At 46.3% G+C, this 6,195-nt stretch overlaps 1 protein-coding gene across 1 annotated transcript in view; it reads right to left on the bottom strand.

Annotated features, from left to right (window-relative positions):
* Positions 1-6,195, bottom strand: part of Cited1 (Cbp/p300 interacting transactivator with Glu/Asp rich carboxy-terminal domain 1) — a 262,908-nt gene that overhangs the window by 5,143 nt on the left and 251,570 nt on the right. The window lies entirely within an intron of this gene.

Here is a 6,195-nt window from a genome sequence, read left to right as displayed (position 1 = left end):
ATCGTGTGAAAGCGAAGGGCCGGCTGGGGAACTGAGTACGCGCGGCCCCGCCAGTCCAGTAGACTTGGGTACTGGCCACAGCTCCCGAGGTGGGGCTGGCGGGGCCAGGCTATGGGCACCCCTCGCCCGATGCCCCTTTCAGTGCCTGCGCTCCTAAAGCTGGCGGGGCCCTGGGCCCGGGACGTGAGCTCTCCCCACGGCCCTGCATGGACTTGCCCAATAAATTCCACTTAGTAATTTCACTGAGGCGAAGGAGAGCTGTTAGTGTCTGTTTTCTGACCTAAATCTAGCGGGTGGCCAGAGGGGTCTTCAGGGAGCTCCGGGGAAAACGGTGGGCTCAGAGGAAGAGCCAGAGGAGGGGGATGCACACGGGACGGGGTGGGACACGGTCTTGGTTTTCTTCAGGGCTTTCTCGGAGCCTTCGGTCCTCTTTGGGCAGCACCATCTCCCTCATTGAAGGGCTGACGCTGGCGGCGCGCGCGCGGGGGGGGGGTGTCCTGTACCCTTAAAGTCGTCACATTCTAGGCAGAGACACTTGGGGAGCCTATGTGGCACTGGTGGCTTCCCTTGAAGGCCCGAACTGGGGTTGGGTTCAAGGGTTTCTGTTTTGTGGCCATCCAAGGCAGGAGGAGGCTGACAGGATAGGACGCTGAGAAAGGCTGCTTTGCTGGACCTTGGGACCAGGTGAAAGCCAAGAACAGGCAGTAGGGTTCGAAAAGCTTGCTCCAGGGTTCGCAGAGATTTCCTCCCGCCTTCCCACGATGGCAGGTTATTTTATTATGATTATATAACCTTTCCCATCTAGAAAGAATAACATTTTTGCATTTGGAGCATATTTTTCATGGGTTGGGATGTAAACTTACAAATTCTTATTGGAAAGAAACCTAGGTCTTCTCTCTCATCTTAATTCATGTTCCCTGTGGCCAAAAAACTCCCACCTCACCTCTTACAGGAAGGCCACCAGGATTACTCCTCCAGCTCCCCCCCCCCCACTTTGCAACAACTACTCAGTTTACACTGTTTCTAAAACATGCTCTTAAAAAAAAGTCCTGCTGTTAAGGAAAGGGGGGAGGAATGTCAAGAAGTCATTTTTGCCATGTATGTGTTCTGTCTTCTTAATTGGATTTGAAGACTTCAAGGTCTTTTTTTTTTTCTTTAGTATCCCCAAGTGCCCTGCATTTTGCTCCTCTTAACAAAGTTCTGTTTGTTGATGAACTGACCAGCTTACTGACCTAAAGATGGGGAGTAAATGGAGGGGCAAATCAAGGCCCTCCTTTGGCATCTGGAGGAAGCTGGGGCCAGTGCCCTTGATGTCAGGCAAACCCATTCCGATGCTCTGAAAGCTGCCTAGCATGCCTCCACCAGCCCCCACTCCACCCCAACACAAACCCTGGTGACAAGGACACCCCTCATGTAATTTCTGCATTTGCCCAAAGATTGTGGGTCATGCCCAGTTTCCTTTTGATAAAAGGCGGGATCTGTGGGAACCCTAAAGTCCTATTGAGTTTGCCTGTGAGATACACCCTGATACTCTCTTGGTGTTTGCCTGGGGCGGAAAGAAACATTTTTGTGGAAACCAAGTAATGGAGAAGGAGCAGCCTTAGGCTTTTGAATTGTGTGTTGCTAATTCGACCCCTGACCTACCCTCCCCCTTTACTCTGACACCCGAGCCAGGCTGGAGACTCAGCAGCAGGCTCCAGATCCAGGAGGTGCGGATCCACCCTCCATCTATTGGATGGCTCCCAGGCCAATTGTTAGAAAGAGGCATATGTTCATCTCGGCTTCTGGAGTGTCTCCGGAGCAGTTGTTCAACAGCCAGCCCCTTCCCCCATCCGGACCATTGAAGGGCAGAAAAAGGAGCGCCCTCCACCACACTTCTCTGTGCGCACAAGACAGAAAGGGCCTTCCCACTGGTGACTTCCTGTCATCTCCACTCTCTACCTCCTGGGGAGCAGGAAAGAGAGGGACCTTAAGCACTCAGCTTTGGAGCACAAAAGCCCACCCCTTTCTTTTTTGGGGAGATGGGCGAGGAGGTTAGTTGCAGAGGCTGAGGGAGCTTAAGAGACATTTGCAATTCTTGGCAAATATGCCCTGGATCACTGACTTCCCATTCGGCTCCAGCCGAGCTCAGAGCTCTCCACTGAACTCTTATCTCCAACTTGGCAACTTGATCTGGAGCTTACGAAGAAAGGAGAGAACAGGGATGGTCACCCGGCAAGAACCTTCTGTGTGCCAGCAGTGGGCCTGGCATGTTCCCATCCATCATCTCATTTAATTCCCAGGACAGCCCTGTGAGGTTGGGTTACTAAAGGTGAAACAGTCTCTGGAGAAGTGCCTGAGTTCATACAGCCAGGAGGCTGGGTGTTTGAATGTGGGTCAGGCTGGCTGCAAAGTCTTTACACATCCTACTGCCTGGGAAGGCAAGAAGGGGGTCCAGAATGTAGTTTCAGAGGTTTGTGACCTGGATTTAAAATCCCTACTCTGCCTTTTGCTAGCTGTGTGGTCCTAGGTCAAGTAGCTCCATTTTGAGGGCCTCAGTTTTCCCATTCATTAAATGGGGATCACAATGGTGCCTACTCTGTGAGGTTGTTATAAAGAGTAGAAGAAAAGGCATAGCCTGGTTGGTGCCAACTGTGCAGTAAATGGCCAATAAATGCTGGTATTGTACTGTGCCTTCTGATTCTTTTCCTTTTTGGCCCCTGTCCCTGCCTCAGCTCACACACTTCAGGTTCAATAATACTTGCTGACTGAGTAATTTAAAAATCAGACTGAGAAGGGATGAAGGAGGTCTAATAAACTCAGGAAAGGGAGGGAAAGGAAATTGCAAATTTGTTTGCAAAATCCCACCCTCCAGAACCAAGGGCTCCTTGGGTCATATGATAGGAGTAAATTCAGGACCAATACAAGATGGTCACATTTTACAGATAAGCCCATAAAGAAATGTAGACTGAATATGTGTAGAAAAGTTAAAAAGTACAAGTTTTTGCTCAAAATTTGGAGCAAAATTTTTTTATAAGAGGGATAAATGGAAAGCAGACTAAAGGTCCACAGTGAGGGAGTATCTCTTAGCACCATGGTATCCCCTCCCCCCCAAAAAAAACCCCCAAAACAACAACAAAAAACCTCCCAAACCAACCCAAAAACCCAACTTTTATTCATGAGAAAGTGTTCACAACAAAATATTAAATAAAAATTCTGGGTACAAAGTTACATAAATATGATGCCAAATTGCAAAGGGCACAAAGGGTACAAAATTTAATACTCACTATGCTTCCAAACACGTATGAATATGTATATAAGGCAATGGTCAGAAAAAAAAGATAACAGTGCCAGTCAGGGGTAGGGTTATGAATGATTTTTTTCTCTCTATTCTCCATGATATATGATATGCTTATAAGTAAATATAAGTTTATAGTTAATAGACTGCCTAAACAGTATGCTCCCACTTTTATAAAAATTATATGTGCATAGAAAAAATGCTGGAAGCAAATATACAAAATGTTAACAGTGATTATAATTGAGTAGTGGGATTATGGGTGATATTTTTCTCTTCATTTAAAAATTTTTCTGCAATGTGATTACATTGTTTTCTTACAATTAGAACAGATTCATAACTTGAAAAGTGCATAATCAGTAGGATCCTACTTTTGGTAAAAGTATGAATGCAAATTGAAAAAAATGGGAAGAAAATATGCTAAAATATTAAGTTTTCATATTAGGTGGTAAGGGAATATGGGTAATTTCCTCACTTTTTAAAAAAAATTTCTATAATATGGTTTTATTATTTTCATAATTAAAATAAAACAATACCCAAAATATCACATACAATATGATATTGCTTTTGTTAAAAATGAATATGTGCCTATAAAAGAACAATAAACTGCACTAAAATGTGGTTGTCTCTGGGTGGTGGGGTTATGGTTGATTTTTGTTGTGTCCTTTACATGCGGCTTCTTAAATTTCCAAAGTTTCTACAGTCATCATATATTATTATTATTATTATTATTATTATTATTAGTGGTACTAGTGATTGAACCCAGGGCTGTTCTATCTCTGAGCCACATCCCCATGCCTCCCCTTTTTTTGGGGGGTTCTGGGGATTGAACTCAGGGGCACTCAATCACTGAGCCATTTCCCCTGCTGTATTTTGTATTTTATTTAGAGACAGGGTCTCACTGAGTTGCTTAGTGCCTCACTTTTTGCTGAGGCTGGCTTTGAACTCCCTATCCTCCTGCCTCAGCCTCCTGAGCTGCTGGGATTATAGGTGTGTACTACTCTTCCTGGCCCCCAGACCTTTTAATTTTATTTTGAGACAGGGTCCTGCTAGGTTGCCAAGGCTGTCCTCCAATTTGCAATCTTGCTTCAGCCTCCTGAGAAACTAGGATTACAGGTGTGCACCAATACACCTAGCCATGATGTTGTTTTTTTTTTTTTTGGGGGGGAGGGGATACCATGGTGCTAAGAGATACTCCCTCACTGTGGACCTTTAGTCTGCTTTCCATTTATCCCTCTTATAAAAAAATTTTGCTCCAAATTTTGAGCAAAAACTTGTACTTTTTAACTTTTCTACACATATTCAGTCTACATTTCTTTATGGGCTTATCTGTAAAATGTGACCATCTTGTATTGGTCCTGAATTTACTCCTATCATATGACCCAAGGAGCCCTTGGTTCTGGAGGGTGGGATTTTGCAAACAAATTTGCAATTTCCTTTCCCTCCCTTTCCTGAGTTTATTAGACCTCCTTCATCCCTTCTCAGTCTGATTTTTAAATTACTCAGTCAGCAAGTATTATTGAACCTGAAGTGTGTGAGCTGAGGCAGGGACAGGGGCCAAAAAGGAAAAGAATCAGAAGGCACAGTACAATACCAGCATTTATTGGCCATTTACTGCACAGTTGGCACCAACCAGGCTATGCCTTTTCTTCTACTCTTTATAACAACCTCACAGAGTAGGCACCATTGTGATCCCCATTTAATGAATGGGAAAACTGAGGCCCTCAAAATGGAGCTACTTGACCTAGGACCACACAGCTAGCAAAAGGCAGAGTAGGGATTTTAAATCCAGGTCACAAACCTCTGAAACTACATTCTGGACCCCCTTCTTGCCTTCCCAGGCAGTAGGATGTGTAAAGACTTTGCAGCCAGCCTGACCCACATTCAAACACCCAGCCTCCTGGCTGTATGAACTCAGGCACTTCTCCAGAGACTGTTTCACCTTTAGTAACCCAACCTCACAGGGCTGTCCTGGGAATTAAATGAGATGATGGATGGGAACATGCCAGGCCCACTGCTGGCACACAGAAGGTTCTTGCCGGGTGACCATCCCTGTTCTCTCCTTTCTTCGTAAGCTCCAGATCAAGTTGCCAAGTTGGAGATAAGAGTTCAGTGGAGAGCTCTGAGCTCGGCTGGAGCCGAATGGGAAGTCAGTGATCCAGGGCATATTTGCCAAGAATTGCAAATGTCTCTTAAGCTCCCTCAGCCTCTGCAACTAACCTCCTCGCCCATCTCCCCAAAAAAGAAAGGGGTGGGCTTTTGTGCTCCAAAGCTGAGTGCTTAAGGTCCCTCTCTTTCCTGCTCCCCAGGAGGTAGAGAGTGGAGATGACAGGAAGTCACCAGTGGGAAGGCCCTTTCTGTCTTGTGCGCACAGAGAAGTGTGGTGGAGGGCGCTCCTTTTTCTGCCCTTCAATGGTCCGGATGGGGGAAGGGGCTGGCTGTTGAACAACTGCTCCGGAGACACTCCAGAAGCCGAGATGAACATATGCCTCTTTCTAACAATTGGCCTGGGAGCCATCCAATAGATGGAGGGTGGATCCGCACCTCCTGGATCTGGAGCCTGCTGCTGAGTCTCCAGCCTGGCTCGGGTGTCAGAGTAAAGGGGGAGGGTAGGTCAGGGGTCGAATTAGCAACACACAATTCAAAAGCCTAAGGCTGCTCCTTCTCCATTACTTGGTTTCCACAAAAATGTTTCTTTCCGCCCCAGGCAAACACCAAGAGAGTATCAGGGTGTATCTCACAGGCAAACTCAATAGGACTTTAGGGTTCCCACAGATCCCGCCTTTTATCAAAAGGAAACTGGGCATGACCCACAATCTTTGGGCAAATGCAGAAATTACATGAGGGGTGTCCTTGTCACCAGGGTTTGTGTTGGGGTGGAGTGGGGGCTGGTGGAGGCATGCTAGGCAGCTTTCAGAGCA

This window comes from Marmota marmota, unplaced genomic scaffold (assembly GCF_001458135.2).
Source record: "Marmota marmota marmota unplaced genomic scaffold, marMar, whole genome shotgun sequence".
NCBI lineage: Eukaryota > Metazoa > Chordata > Mammalia > Rodentia > Sciuridae > Marmota > Marmota marmota.
Note: the sequence above shows the minus strand (reverse complement) of the source record. Positions and strands in the feature narration are given on the sequence as shown.